General features: G+C 48.6%; 1 protein-coding gene across 4 annotated transcripts in view; it reads left to right on the top strand.

Moving 5' to 3' along the window:
* Positions 1 to 15,257, top strand: part of LOC146396211 (uncharacterized) — a 61,502-nt gene that overhangs the window by 37,900 nt on the left and 8,345 nt on the right. The window contains exon 3 of one of the 4 annotated variants that reach the window (XR_014829436.1): positions 4,214 to 4,348. The exons of 1 other annotated variant lie outside the window; for it this stretch is intronic. The gene's annotated coding sequence lies outside the window, so the exon portion shown is untranslated. Of the gene's footprint in view, positions 1 to 3,973; positions 4,109 to 4,195; positions 4,349 to 15,257 lie in introns of those variants that run through there. 2 more of the 4 variants (XR_014829434.1, XR_014829438.1) reach the window with 2 other exon arrangements.

The following is a 15,257-nucleotide window of genomic DNA, read 5'->3' as shown; positions in this document are numbered from 1 at the left end:
AATGCATTTTCCAACCCAGACTTTCATTCCCTTCCCCACCCGACGCTGGCTTCCCACAGAATAAAAGGGTTGCATGTAGAAAATGGGCTGGCATGAAGCAAAAAGCTGTTCCGTTTCATCAGCTGGCTAGTGCATCAAGCACCTGCAGAGGCTGCATCTACAATCTGACATCTTTGTGGCACAACGACACGGATAAGAGTACATTTTACCCTGAATCACCCCTGCTGTTCCACCTGCAGCAGGGGCTGGCAGGAAGTCTTGATAGCTTGTGGATTTATATAGGGATTTGGAATCCAGACAAAGACTCATAACTGTATGTTGGCTCTCGCTTTGTGCCTCTCTAAAGAAACGGAGGCTGATTTTTGATGTAATTCTTTTAGGGGCATGGCTTAGAGATACCAAAGCAGGGACTCTGGCTAGAGTTAAAAAAAAAAGTCAACTCCCTGAACCGAACGCACTGAGACCCTAAGGACACGCTTACGTTAGAAGGAAAGTCAATTCCATCCTGTTCGCCCTCTGAATACCTAGCTGGATAGGCTGGCCTCAGGTAGTGAAGGCTAGGTCCTTGATCTTAGAGAAGCCACCCCTGACTGAAATAAAATTCCAGCTGAATATGTCTTTTAGAATTTTTTATTAGCCACACTAAAAAAGTAAAAGAGGAGTTCCCTGGTGGCTCAGTGGGTTAAGGACCAGGCATTGTCATGGCTGTGGCATGGGTTTGATACCTGGCCCAGGAACTTCTGCATACTGTTTTATGATACTAAGTGGAATGGAGTTCCCATGTGGTTCAGAGGGTTATGAACCCAACTAGTATCCATGAGGATGTAGGTTCGATCCCTGGCCTCGCTCAGTGGGTTAAGGATGCGTTGTTGCTGTGAGCTGTGGTGTAGGTCCCAGACGCCACTCAGATTTGACCCCGAACCTGGGAACGTCCATGTGCTGAGGGTGCGGCCATAAAAAACAAAACAAAACAAGAACACAAACAAACAACAAACAAATAGTAAGTAGGGAGAAGTTTCTGCCTTGTCTGGTTGGGAGGTGTAAGGCCACAAGGCCTGGTAGGATAGAACTGAGGTGTATGACAGATTTCCTGGGCCAGCTGACCCTCAGAATGAGGGCAACTCAGAGAGAGAGAGACGGTGTGTGTGTGTGTGTGTGTGTGTGAGAGAGAGAGAGAGAGAGAGAGAGAGAGAGAGAGAGAGAGAGAGAGAGAGAGAGAGAGAGAGAGCGGCTACCCTTGGCCTCACTGTCCTGTGGGTTTGTGAGCTATTAATTTTCCTTTTCCACTTCAGTTATTTAGAGTTGGTTTCTATATACAATTTTTTTTTTGCTTTTTTTTTTTTTTTTTGCTTTTTTAGGGTCCCACCCACGTCATATGGAAATTCTCAGGCTAGGGGTTGAATCAGAGCTGCAGCTGGCAGCCTACACCACAGCCACAGCAACGTGCAATCTGAGCCACATCTGTGACCTATGCTTGCAGCAACGCCAGATCCTTAACCCATTGAGTGAGGCCAGGGATCGAACCCATGTTCTCATGGATCCTAGTTGGGTTCATTACCCGCTGAACCACAACGGGAACTCGCTCTATGCCCGTTTTTGAGGCACACAATGCTCTTCTCCAAAAACTCGTGCCTTCTTCTTTCCAAAGCTGTGGGGCTTGGAGGAAATAAAGATGATTTGAACCAGAGACTGAAAGACAAGTGTCAGAGCCATCTCGTATTCAAAGAACATCTGGGTTTAGAGAGAAAACTAGCCTCCTCGAAAATGACAGATTTGATTATGGAATCCAGACTGCCCTCCACCCACACAGTCTTCAGTGAAGAGGTATTTTTCATTATTAAAATCCCGGCACTCCCCTGAGCAGTGACAGTCTCTTTAACCAAATGGTGGAGTGTTTTTGTGAAGTGTTTACTTGCTTAATTCATCAAACCCTCTCTGAACTCAGCTGTTATGTGCTTGAGAGAATTTTAGCTTCTAATTTTTATTTAAAAAGAAATAAACATGTCACTTTAAGTACAATCATTGGAGCAAGAGGAACAATCTACATGGTTTGCGTCCTTCCTTTTGGATTCTTTTTAACTCCATCCTGTTCAAAGAGCCTCGAGTCAGCCTCATGTTGATGAGATGCTTTTGCTGTAGAATTTCCCTGACTGTGAGGCAGTAAATGTTAAGTCAATACTCTTTTTATACCCATCAAAGTGATGCTTCGCTACACAAACCCCCTTTTCCCTGTTGCTGCTGTAGTCGAGGATCCAGAAAATTGTATATGGCAGTGCTCTAAACACCGTTACTCAATCTGCTCCCTGGAACTTCCAAACCCTGTTTAGCTGTTCAATTCTCCCTTGCAGGATCACTGGAGAGCCTGCCTTCACCCCGAAGCCTGCTGCTTAGAGTGCTTTATGACACTCAAATATTATATAACCCAGTTTTAGAGGGAGGGGTAGGTGGGGGGAATGGGCGAAATAAGACCAGGGGCGTTAGCGATGCCAAAATGTCAAAGTGATGGACTTTAAAGGCAGTCCTTAAGGACATTTGGAACTTCTGCACCAGAGTCCACGTCTTCATTAGGCCCAGGCTGAGGGTGTTCTCGCATTGACCATGAAAACTGCTCTCTGAAATCCAAGTCTCCAGGTGTCCTGCTCTGGTCCCATGATCACGAGATGGTCAGTCCAGGTGATGGGAGCTGGCCTTGCCCAGCCTCCCAGCACAGTGGCAGGTGCCCATGCTCTCATCGTAATTGCTGTCCACAGCGACTTAGGTCGCCGTGTCTAAAGCCTCTTCCATGGCCCCCGATGTACTGGAGGTGAGGAAAGAGCGCCCCATTGGCCAGCTCACCCAGTTTATGGAGACCCCCTTAGTGGATCTCTCAGGCTTTCTAGCTCTGCAGCCTTCCCACCCAATCCCCTCGGCGCTCAGCACACACGCTCCTTGGGAACACCTGAGAACACGGGGAGTTACTCTGCCCAGCGGAGAACCCCCTGTTCCCCAATTCTCTGCCTTTAAGTCAGTGACTCAGGCAAGGAGATGTTCTGGAAACCCCTCTGTTCAGGGAAGGCCCACTTGAGAAGGTCATTGCAAGACCTTGCTGAGGGTCTGTCCTGCTGTCCCCACGTGCACTCACAGACACTCATGCTTACTCTGGAAATAATCCCCAAAGTGTTGGGTCACCACAGCTTCAGGGAGCCACCTCCTGCCCTGTGAGCAGCTCCGTTTCCCATGGTGGGCTCTGCAGGTGGTGTTATTGCTGGGATCTTAGCGGGGGGTTAGAATCAGGGCATCCCATCCAAGAATCTCACCCCATTTCAGCTTGGACACTGTGCCCCACCACTCCCCACCAAGCACCGGAGGTCAGGCTCTCACCTCCTCTGCCCCTTCTCTCACTGTTCACAGGAAGTCACTTTCACTTTCTCAAGCGGCAAGAACGCCCCCCTTGCCTTGAGCCAAGTTATTTTTTCCTGCTGCTTCTATCTTCTGACTTCAGTTTCGCCCTCCAGAATCATAATAGATGATAAGCCCATTCCCATCCTGGTTTGGAGATGGTTCTCTCGTCCTCCCAGGCCTTCTTGTTTTAGTCCAAACACCCCCAGTTCTTTTCATCAGTCCTCACTTGCTATACTTCCACTCCCCTGATCTCATGGTCATTTATGGACAAGCTTGAGGTTGGAAAGGAATTGGGCTCTTGCAAAAGTCCTTCCAGGCTTGAGCTCTGTGAGTGGTCTGCTCTGGGCAGGATGGGCAAGAGTGTTTATCACCTTCTGCATGGGCATCAGACCTGCCGTTGGGGTGGCTTTGGATCAGGGGAGCTTTCTTGGAACTTCCCTGCAAGTCACACCGAGGAATCCTTTGAGGGCTGTCTTCTCAAACCCTCGCCCTGAGTCTCCCTGTGGATTCTGCACCTCGTGTTTGACCTTTGGCAGAACTCAGACCTCCTCTGGCTCTTCCCTCCCTCGGCAGCATCCTATCCTTTTTGCAGATCCAGGCATGGAGCTCAGCAACTTTCCTGGATGTTGAGAACCATCTGTTTCTGTGCCTGGCTTAGGTGAGCCATGGGACTTCTGGTTCCTAAAGTCTCTGACCATTGTCACCAGCCTGGGCTCCTGATTCTTCCACCAGTTTGCTCTCTCCTTTCTCCTCTGCTCCAGTGCGCCCCCTGTTTGCAGTAAACCCTCAAATCTTCCTCCCTTTTAATACATAGAACAGTTGTGCTTTCCAGTTTTTCACTCCCAGACTAGACGCTGAACCTCTCCGCAGACCAGAAATTCATCAGGATCCTCCCTACGCAGTGGGGCGTCCTCCTGAAGAGTTGCTCCTTCTCTCTTCCTCATCAAGGTCTTCAAGAAGGAGAGGGCCTAGAGATTTTGTTCCACTGCTGTTTGGATTGTGTTTTGGTCCTCAGCTTCTAAGAAGACAGGGCTGCAGTTACCAGATTAGATTTTGTTTCCAATAACAATGGTTTCCTTCCACTGCCATTCGAAAGCCTTGAAGGCACTTCCTGTTCCCCAAGGAAGTCTCTGGAACATTCCAAGGAGCCTCATTGGTCCCCAGTACAGAGGAGTCTGAGGGGGACTTCTAGCTCTTACTGCTTCATGGGGCCGTGAGAATGGCTGCTTTTGTGGGGTGGGTCCTTTGTCCCTTTCACCCCAGGCTGGGATAATGCCTAAGAGGCTGATCGCTACCCTCTTTGCCGAGGTTCCGGGAATACTACAGTGAGGGAAATAAATTTCTAATTGTCTAAAACCACTGTGGTTTGGAGCCATTCTTTCGGGCTTTAGGGCTCAATCTTGGATCCTCTGGTGGTTCCTTTAAAACAGCCTGGATGTGTGGTCCTCTCCATCTCGACTCACTAAGCCAGCCAGTATTTACTGAGCACCTGCTATGATCCAGGAACCTGGACATGTACTAAAACACAGCAGGAAGTGACACAGCATCTTGGAGTTCACAGCATCGTGGAGAATGCAGATGCCAGAGCAAATTAATCCCAGGGTAATGAGAATCACAGCACGGAAAATTCAAACTACATATCTTCTGCTCCCTCTGAAGAACATGATATGTGTGTCTTCTTGGCAAGTACATTTTAAAGCGCTCACTGTGGACTTCAGCACATCTCAGGGCAATTATTCCTGGGTATTTCATATTTATTGTCATGACTGCATGTGGAATTTTCCTCCCATTACACTTTCTGCCAGGTTATTATTAGTGTAAAACGAAAGCCATCGATTTTTATGGATTTATTTTGTAAACCGGACACCTTATTAAACTCTTTTATTGTGTTTTAAAATTTGGTAATAGCTTTTCCACTGCGGGCAATTTTTGCTGACCTCTGGATGCTGTTCTCTTTCCAGGACTGCCTTGTCTCTGCCATTGCAGTGAGAATAAACATTGTGTATTAAAAAACACTCTGGAGGTCATTCTGTCCTGCTCCTTGGAGCAAGTCCACGTCTCAGGGGACACTGGTTCTAACTCATCAGAACTTCGCCTTCCCTGTAACTCCTGCATCTCTTGTATGTCTTGATCGCCTGCCTTTGAATGCTCACCAGGGAGTGTTTGCTCCTGGCAGGGCTTTGAGGTGGTGGCTTCCAGAGATCCCGTGTGTGTTCATGTGCGTGTGTGTGTGTGTGTGTGTGTGTGTGTGTGTGTGTGTTTTGAAATCCTCAGTCTCAGATAAAATAGGAAGGTGTGGATTTTAATGAGCATGGAAGATGGACTCCCAGCACTTGGGGCGCATTATCCTGCCAATTCATTTCAGCAGCAGCCACCCTCATCTTTCCCCAATCCCGCCCGCCCCCACCTGCTTCTAGAAACTTCCAGATATTCACCGCCCACTGACTCAGGATCTGCTCCCCTGTCTGTGGCCCCTGTGAGAAGGTAGTCCACTTTCTGGGGGACGCTCATGCTGGGTTCACTGCTGAATTTCCAGCGATTCAATCACTGCTTGGGCCCTCTGTGTGAAAGGAATGAATTCACCAGCCCCTGCGTACCTGCTCAGCGCGGGTCACTGAGAGGGTTAGGGAGGGGGCCTGGAACAATCACAGGTAGGGTTTTCCCCTCCAAGTGCTGCCCGGCCTCCCCCGACCAGAAGTCTCTTGTCCCCGGGTGGGTGCCGGCTCCCGTTCCTGGACGTCCCCACTTCTGCCTCGGGGTGGCTAGGAGCCTGCGTGGAGCTGGCTCCCCGCGAGGACCCAGTGCGGTTGCTGTGCTCGGTGCACCGACTGGCTGCCATCCTGCTCTAGTGGTGGGTCCTTGCGGCCCTGCATTTGGCGATTTCAGGGCATTGTCGACAGAAGTAATTAATGAACCACCTATAATAGGAATAGAAAAGAGTTTTATCTGAGCCAGACTGAGGACTGACTCTCCCCGGGGAAACCTCTCCAAGAACTCTAAGGAACTGCTCTGGAGAAGCATGGTTTTCGCTGGTTTTATACCTCGTTAGAGGAGGAACACTAAAGAAATCATGGATACATTCCTTCCCGTTTTGGGGTTTTTTATGTGTTTGTTTTAAAGACAGCTAGTAGCCAATCAGTATGGCTTTGACACCCAGGAAAGGACTCTTATCATCGAAGAAGCACCAGCCTTGCTGTCCCAGGAAGGGTGGGATTTCATCTTTATTTTTAAGGTGGACATTCTTCACTTCTGGTCAATGCACCATTTTCTTTAATGATTAAAGCAGGTGTACAATGTATGTTTGAGAGGCCACAAATGGGCTGCTTTAGTTAACCTAAAAGTCCAGGTAACACCAAAAGAAACTCAATTCCCGGTTGTTGCTTGCCAGCCTGTCTTTGACACCTTCTAGAGAAATCCAGAAAGTTCCAGTATTAAACTGCTGAATGGAAAGGACCATCCAAGCATTTTTTAAAAGAAAAAGAAAAAATTGCTGTGTCAGCAGCACGAACATCGATGAGACTAAACTGGAAAGACATCCACATGTGTTAGACTGTAAATATGCACCACAACGTGTCCCTATAGCATAAACATCTAAATCTAAATAAGCCTAAATGGAAATTCTGAGGTCCTAGAAGGCATTTTGTCATAGTTTAATTGGCAGCTTGTTTCTGTTTTTCTTAGTGGTCCCTAAAATGATGATTCCTCTTATAATTGTTAGTATCTTAGATTTAATGAAATACCCGACGCCTCACCAGAAAATATATTGTCAGAGATCTTGATGGTTTCTGCCCTGATTTTTCTTCACGAACCTCTCTTCCCCAGGCTAGAATCTTTGTTAGAAATAACATACTGCCTGCCATATCAATAAATAATCCTCAGCAATTGCAGTCACCTCCGAGGGTGAGCCAGCGAGCCCCGAGGCAATTCAGGAAAGTACCAAAGAATACCTGCCATCTAGCAGCCACCAGACAGAGCCCAGCCACTCCCAAAGGTGCGCTCTGAGGAAACTGAGGATGTGAAGACACAGACACTGCCCCAGACAGCTGAGGTGTACAGCGAAGGAAGGATTTCAGTGAGCCCAGTCTTTGCAACGTCCCATACGTAGAAAACAACTAAATTCCTTAACTTGAGATATTTGGCTTTCCTTTTCTTTTTCTTTTTTTTTATGGCTGCACCTGGGACATATGAAGTTCCTTGGGGCCAGGGGTGGAATCAGAGCTGCTGTAGCTTGTGGCAACACCGGATCCTTGACCCACTGAGGGAGGCCAGGGATTGAACCTGCATCCTCACAGAGACAACGTCAGGTCCTTAACCTGCTAAGTCATAATGGGAACTCTGGGTTTTCTGTTATTTTTGTTGTTGTTGTCTTTTTTGTCCTTTTAGGGCTGCACTTGTGGCATATGGAGGTTCCCAGGCTAGGGGTCAAATTGGAGCTACAGTTGCCAGCCTATACCACAGCCACAGCAACACAGGATCTGAGCTGCGTCTGCAGCCTACATTCCAGCTCATGGCAACACCAGATCCTTAACCCATTGAGTGAGACCAGGGATCGAACCCGAAACCTCATGGTTCCTAGTTGGATTTGTTTCCACTGCGCCATGACGGGAACTCCTGGGTTTCCTGTTATTAACAGTGGTCTTTTGTTCCTACTTGCTCTTTGTCCTGTATATCCCAGCTCCCACCTCGCTTCCTTGGAGCGCTTTTCTCAGGGTTACTTGAGATGCTGCCGCCTAGGGCTTAAGTCCTCATTTTGCTCCAAATAAAACTTAACTCTCAACTTTTAGGTTGTGCATATTCTTTCAGTCAACAGTTTCCAAAGAAACAATGCAGTTCAAAATTTGGAGATCCGTCTTCTATCAAACTGCAAAAAAGTGGATATCCTCGTGCCACATTGTGTGTTTTTATATCCAGATGTTTTACTTGTCCTGAGAGGAAACACATGGTTTCTGGATCCAAGGTTGACTTACTGACCCAGCCATCCTCGTGCTGGTCGCTCATGGGCCGTCTTCCCTCGGGGAACCGCTGTGAGGCCCAGATGACTCTGCATGTCTAGGGGCTTGCACCCCAGGGGAAGGACTCCAAGACTGAATCTTGAAGCTAATATAGGAGCTGAGGGTCCATCTGCTCCCTGTCCCCCCCACCCCCAACCCAGAGAGAAAGAGAGGGAACAGGAAGGTCCTCAGGTTCATTACCCTTTGGAACGTCAATACCTGTCTCCAGGGGCAAGAGAGCTGACCATCTCGCCAGGGGCCGTGACCTTCAACTTGCAACCCGCACTGCTGTGCTCATGGCTATCCAAGCGGCTTCCACTCCAGGTGCCACCACGCTGCTCAGACAGCCCTGACCCTGACCCCATCGAAACTTGAAAATAGTCAGTGTTTCCCAACAATCCTATTTAAGGCAATTATTTAAGGCAATTTCTAAAGAAGAGTCCTGTTAAGCTCTATACTGTGTATTGAATGAAGTGAGACAGAAACTCAGAATCACCAAAAGTCCATAATGGAGAATGAGAGGGGGAGAGAGAGACAGAGAGGGAGGGATTTTCTTCATGCATTAACTACGGGGAGAAGCTAATACCTTAAAGGGACCAAGGACAGACCTGACTCTGGGGCCAGAATCAGGAGGGGAGCGCTTGGCCACACCAGGGGGAAGGGGAGGGGGCAGGGGAAGCAGTGCGGACACTCAGGGGATGGTCTCTTTGTGTGCCGTGTGGGCGACTGTTTCTCTGACACGCATCTCTAGCCCACGGCAAACAAAAAAGCACAGACCACTTGATGTGGAAGGCGTTTTGTGGGAAACTGCTGGCGAGGCAGGTTCTGAGGCTCAGGGTCGGTCAGGGCCAGCCTGTGAGGCCAGAGGGGCCCAGAGGACAGAGATGCACGGACATCAAGTGAGGGCTCCAGCCAGCCATGGGCCATAGTGCTGGGATGGGTGAAGTCCACCCAGACCTCCTGGGGCAGGGACCCTGATGATGCGTGGGTGACATTTTATGTCTATTTTTCGAAGAATGGTGATGTGGTGATTTGTTGTCTCATGCTTTGTGGCATGGTATTTCTGGGTCCTGTGTAACTGCAGATGGGGCAGTGAGCCTGGGAATATGGATTCAAGTCCATCACAGGCCGCTGGTCTTTCTCAACTTCATGGCGCAGGTGATGTCTTTCCATCTAGCTTCTTCCCTACTGATGCTAAGGCTGAGCAGGGTCAGGTAAGCGACTCCAATTGAAAAAACAACGCAAGAGAGTGCCCTGGTGTTTCAGCAGGCTGGGGGCCTGGCGTTGTCACTGCTGTGGCTCGAGTCACTGCTGTGGCTCAGGGTCAATTCCTGGCCAGGGAACTTCCACCTGCCATGGGTGTGGCCAAAGAAAAAAGAGAAAAAAAAAAAAAAACAACTCAAATCCCATTTTCTATTAATAACGACAGAAGAAAACATTCTTTATGGATAAAGTGTGTATGTGTCACAAAGCCTTTGTTTTTTTTACAAACTTACTCATTCGACCAGGTTGCACCGGGCATAAGTGATGCTTGACCTGGTCCTCCATTGGCTCACATCTGGAGAAGGACTTAGAGGAAGACGTGCAGAGCCACAGTCCACCTGTCCTGACGTCATAAGCATCATCCCAAGGCGTGTGCAAAGTGACTATTTCAGCTGGAGGCTCGGCAAGTCTCCTCATCAAAGCACCACAGGCGGGCCTTGAAGTGTGGGCTGTGTGACGTCTGCCAGTGGGAACGGTGCAGGCTAGCATCTCAGATGGGAAGAGACCAGGGGACAGGACAGAGTGCCGGAGCCGGGGGTGGGGGTGGTTTCTGCTCTCCAGGAGGATGCAGGGAACGTGAGCCAAATGTCAGAAGACAAGGGTGCCCCCACTGCTACTTCTGCTGGGCTTTATCATGAAGGTCAGTGACATGCTGAGGACCAAGGTGGGTCTCAGTGCCACTGATAAAGCACCCAGGGTGCATGGTGATGGCAGGGACCAGGCTGGCCTTCTTGGACAGTGTCCCCTGGGTCCGCCGCTGAGCCTCGCCTCGCACGACCTCAGCATTCAATGACCACTTATTGAAGGAAATGAAGGAATCCTCTGCAGTCTGCTTTCACGCATCAGCAAGCCTCACGTGCGGAGCCAACGCAGCATCTGGGCAGCATTTGATGGTCTTGAACAGGGGGTAAGAATTGAGTCCCCTGGTGCATATCAGTTAGGCTTCCAGGTTGAGAATTCACGTGATAATTCTTCACGTCTCAATAAAAAAGGCAGACGAGAGAGGAATCAACAGAATGTGCTGGGTGCGGCAGCTGGAAAATCATCCCATTGTTCAGGACTTTGTTTTCCAGCAAAAAAGACTTCCCTGAATTTTGATGTACATTTTCGCTTTAACGCAGACAAGGGCGGTGCCATGTCTAAGCAATTGAAGGCACCCCAGGCTAGAACCCAAGATTTAGCACATCATAGACGGTGCTGAGTTTTCCCCTGGAAGCTGTGAAGGGCTTCGTTCTGGATCGGTTCCTAACCAGCATTCCTGGAGGCTGCCTCCTCAAGCTACAATTCCAGGCTCTCTCCCCACCACTCTGGAGAGAAAGCTCTGGGGTGAAGCAAGAGGAGCTGTGGGCTAAAGCTGCTGCAGTCATTGGTAGCAAATGTATCTCTAAGATTACGTATTTACATATCATGCATGTTGCATGTACATATCACGTTGCATATATATATCACAAATATCATGTATATTTGTGCACACACACAGTTAAGAAGACAGTGCCCACCTGCTACGATTCCGAGGGGACGGTCCTGAGACAGTCACAAAGAACCACCATACTGGCTTTTCTTCGCCTTTCCCCACTGCGCATCTTATTCCATCATCAGAGTTATGGCTTAAAGCTTGAATGCCCTCTGACCCATTAATTTCACTGCAAGGCAAATCACAGCAGTTGACATGGAAAGACATTCCTGGCCGTATTACTTAAAATGGACATAAACATGTAAATAACCCAGATGCCCCGTGAGCAGAGACAAATCATGACTTATCAATACACGGCAATATGTGTAGCAATGAAAAAATGTTTCTCAATTTGAACAGGTAAGAATATTTATAATATAATCTTAAATGGCAGAGAGCAGCAAAATCACATCGAACTGTGCTTATTGCAACACTGCAGCTACGTGACATGGACGAGCACACATGCACTTGGGCACAGGCCCAGCTTGATTCTGAGCTTACAGTGACGTTGAGCCAGAGGCTCACGATGTCCTGCCCCCTGACCTCCCCATCCCCGCCTGAGTAACTGGCAAGGCCCATGAGGAGGGAATCTGGGGAGGGGGCAGTGCAGGCTGAACGGTCGATGGGGCTCTTTTCCCAAAGACAGATATCAAAGTGAAAAAGAAATTGCGAAAGAGGGCATTTCTCTCTTTCCTCAAGGAGCGTGGCTGAGGGCAGCCCAAGGAGGACCCAGCTCCCTTTGACCTTTGGAGCATTTTGGGGTATTTTAGGGGCTCCTCGAGGAGGGAGGTGGTGTCCTCCAAAGTGGCAGCGGTCATAGTGCCAACGAGCTTCCTTGATGGCACTGACATAGCAAGACAGCCAGGGTAAAAGAACAATGTCTGAGAGCCCCTGTGGACACCCAAAATTAATTGGGGGGGAATGATGTGAGGCTAAGGAGCTACTATGGACAGAATGCCCCCCTCCCCAGTGTATTTGTTGAAGGTATTTGGGAACAGGGTCTTCAGGGGTAACTCACTTTAGATGAGGTCATGAGGGTGGGGCCCCATGATGGGATCAGCCCCCACATACGAGGAACGCTTCAAGGTCACAACGGGGGAAGAACCGAAGAACCATCACCAGGAACCCGACGGCGCTGGCTCCCCCGTCTCAGACCTCCAGGCTCCAGAGCTGTGAGAAGTCGGTGTGGATTGTTCAGCTCCCCCCAGTCTCTGGTGTGTGGTCACAGCGGCCAAGGTGACAGAGACAGGACCCAGGAGAAGTGGGGAGCGAATGTCACTGCCCCTCCTGACCTTCGGATAAAGAGGGGTTGAAGGAAACTTGAGAGACGTTTTTAGAAACATGACTGGAAGGAAATGCATCAACAGGAACCATCAGCTCTTTCGTGTGGGGTGACTGATTCTTCTCATTTGCTGCCTTATACTTTTTAAAATAGTTTTAAAGTTTTTGAAAGTAAGCATGTGTTCCCTTCCTAACTGGAGCCAAAGGTCCACCTGGATTCCCAAAGAGCAGGGATAATCACCAGGAGAGAATGCCGCCTGGTGGAAGCAGTGGACAGATGGGGTGAGACAGGAAGTCCGGGTGCGGGATGTAGCAGCCGCTCAGCAAGACCTTTGCTAGAAGGAATGGAAGGGAAGACGCAGAGCAGGGGCCGGGGGGAGTCAAGGCAAACTGTCTGTCTCATCGTTTTGCCAGGAACCCGCTCGCCTTCTCTCTCCCTGTATTGCTTTCCTACTGCTGCTGAGACAAATTCAGCAGCTTAAAACAGTACTGTTGACCCCCTTGAAGTTCTGGAGGTGAGACATCTAAAATGGGTTGGTGGGCTGTGCCTTGTCGCCAGGCTGTAGGGGAGAATTTGTTTCCTTGCCTTTTCCAGCTCTCAAAGCCCCTGCATTTCTTCATGGTCAAGGCCAGTAAGTGAAGCATCCTTAAACCTCCCTCTTTCTGTCTCTGTCCTCACATCCCTGCAATTTGCGACCAAGCATAACCACCTCTCCTTTGTTTTTTCCTCTACAGGACTCTCCTGTCTCCTCTCATAAGGACCCTTGTAATGATGTTGAATCTACCTTTGTAACCCAGCATTATCTCCCCATCTCAAGACCTTCACTTAATCCCATCAGCAAAGTCCACATAACACGACATAACCACAAATTCTAAGCCTTAGGACATTGACAGCCTGCCCCCCACCCCCCTCACGTTGCCTGAGGGATACTGCTCCTCTGTTGGAGGAAATGACAATGATACTGGGGATGGGTTTTCTTTTCCAACTTAGAAAAAAAATTAATACTGGAGGTCCCGTCGCGGCTCAGTGGTTAAGGAATCCAACTAGGAACCATGAGGTTGCGGGTTGGATCCCTGGCCTTGCTCAGTGGGTTAAGGATCCCGTGTTGCCATGAGCTGTGGTGTCGGTCGCAGACGCGGCTTGGATCCCATGTTGCTGTGACTGCTGTAGGCCAGCAGCTAAAGTTCTGATAAGACCCCTAGCCTGGGAACCTCCACAAGCCATGGGTGTGGCCCTAAAAAGACAAAAGACAAAAAAAAAAAATTAATGACCATTCAAAACAGGCTCACGTGTCATCCTCCTCGGAAACAGATGCCCTGTTGTGCACAATAAACAAATAATTAATTCTACTAGAAGATTGGATTTCTTGAGAGGTTTTGTTAGGGGAAAAAAAAGCCCAGAGAGAAAAATCAAGTTGTCCTCACTTAGGCAAATTTTTTTCTTTTTCTGAGATCTTGTTTATCTTAGGTCAACGCTAACGAAATCGGGATTTTTAAAAATAGTTTCTTCCTATAAACAGAGCCCATGACGATGGAGTGAAAATGGGCTGTTGACTGGTGTGTCCAGACCTATGCCCTCAAAGATATACTTAGCTTTCTCTGCAAACACAGATATTCGAATGCACGTGTCATTCGACGGAAGAGTTCTCTGGTGTGCTAAGCGCTGTGTTAGAGGGACACACCCGTGGATGAGACAGTGCCCCTGAGTTGTGCATGCCAGTGGGGTAGACAAATGAACAACGTGCAGATAAATATGTTTAACTCCCATTTGCATATTACTTAGCGCTTTGGGATATAAAGTTCCTAAAAGGGAGGACGAGAAGGAAGGTGCGAAGTGCTGGATAGAATGTTAATTTACCAGGAACAGTGTCACCTGCATTGCTGCTGCAGGATGACAACACAGGTGAGAGGTGGGGACCCGGCTCAGCATCCAGGCACAGATACATCTTGTTCACAAGTCCCTGGGAACTGAGACCTGTTGGGACGTTGTGGATGGGCGGTCAGCACCCCGGCACGTCTAGGGACCGGGCGGCGGAGTTTGGGTGATAGTCTCGCGATAACTCCGTTCCCAGCATCTCTGCATCACCCGCTCCTGGCTTCCGCTGAACAGGCTGCCCTAGTTTTTTACACTGAAATCTAATCCTGGCCACTTACTGCAATTTGCGACCAAGCATAACCACCTCTCCTTTGTTTTTTCCTCTACAGAAACTAGATTCTTATGTGGCAGGCTCTCTCAGAAGGAAGCTCAATTTTTCTTGACTAGGAATAAAAGTTATGCGATTACATTTATGAAGCCTGTCTTCAGCTTATATTAAAGGAGTAAAGATCAAATACTTCACACAGGAAAAGAGGCCATGGTGTTCTCAGCATTGGTTCATATTTTAAAGAATTCATGGCTTTTGGATCTCATTGGATTTGAACGAGAAAAACAATTTGAGTTAATGGAAATTACATAGATGCACACAGAGTGAATGAAAGCTCGGGCACACTCCTAATTTTCTGTCCCCATCTCTCTGTTCTAGTTTATCACACTAATTTCTCCCCTCAACATACCACTCTGTGACTGCGTTGTTCACCTTAAAAATTGTTACATTTGATGTGTAAAAAGAAATACTTCAAAAGTGACTGGGCTGAACCCCCATGAGCTCAAAGCATTTGTTCTGCCCTCCTGATGTTACTGAGGACTTGTCTATGTGTTTTTTAGAAGCTGGTTCTCAATAGAAGAGTTTGGGCACCGAAACAACCATTGAGGCTTGGGGCACAATGGCATCAGCTTAGACACCAGTTAGTGGCAGTTCTCAGTGCTGGATGCACTTCGGAAGCACCTGGGAGATTTTTAAAAGTGCAGCTGCCCCAGCCCAAAGGAACCGATCCGAGTCCCCAGGGTG

Source organism: Sus scrofa, chromosome 15 (assembly GCF_054392235.1).
Source record: "Sus scrofa isolate SSC_HxYL_T2T_F1_AM1 chromosome 15, Sscrofa_HxYL_maternal_Yorkshire_Landrace_v2.0, whole genome shotgun sequence".
NCBI classification, from domain to species: Eukaryota; Metazoa; Chordata; class Mammalia; order Artiodactyla; family Suidae; genus Sus; species Sus scrofa.
Note: the sequence above shows the minus strand (reverse complement) of the source record. Positions and strands in the feature narration are given on the sequence as shown.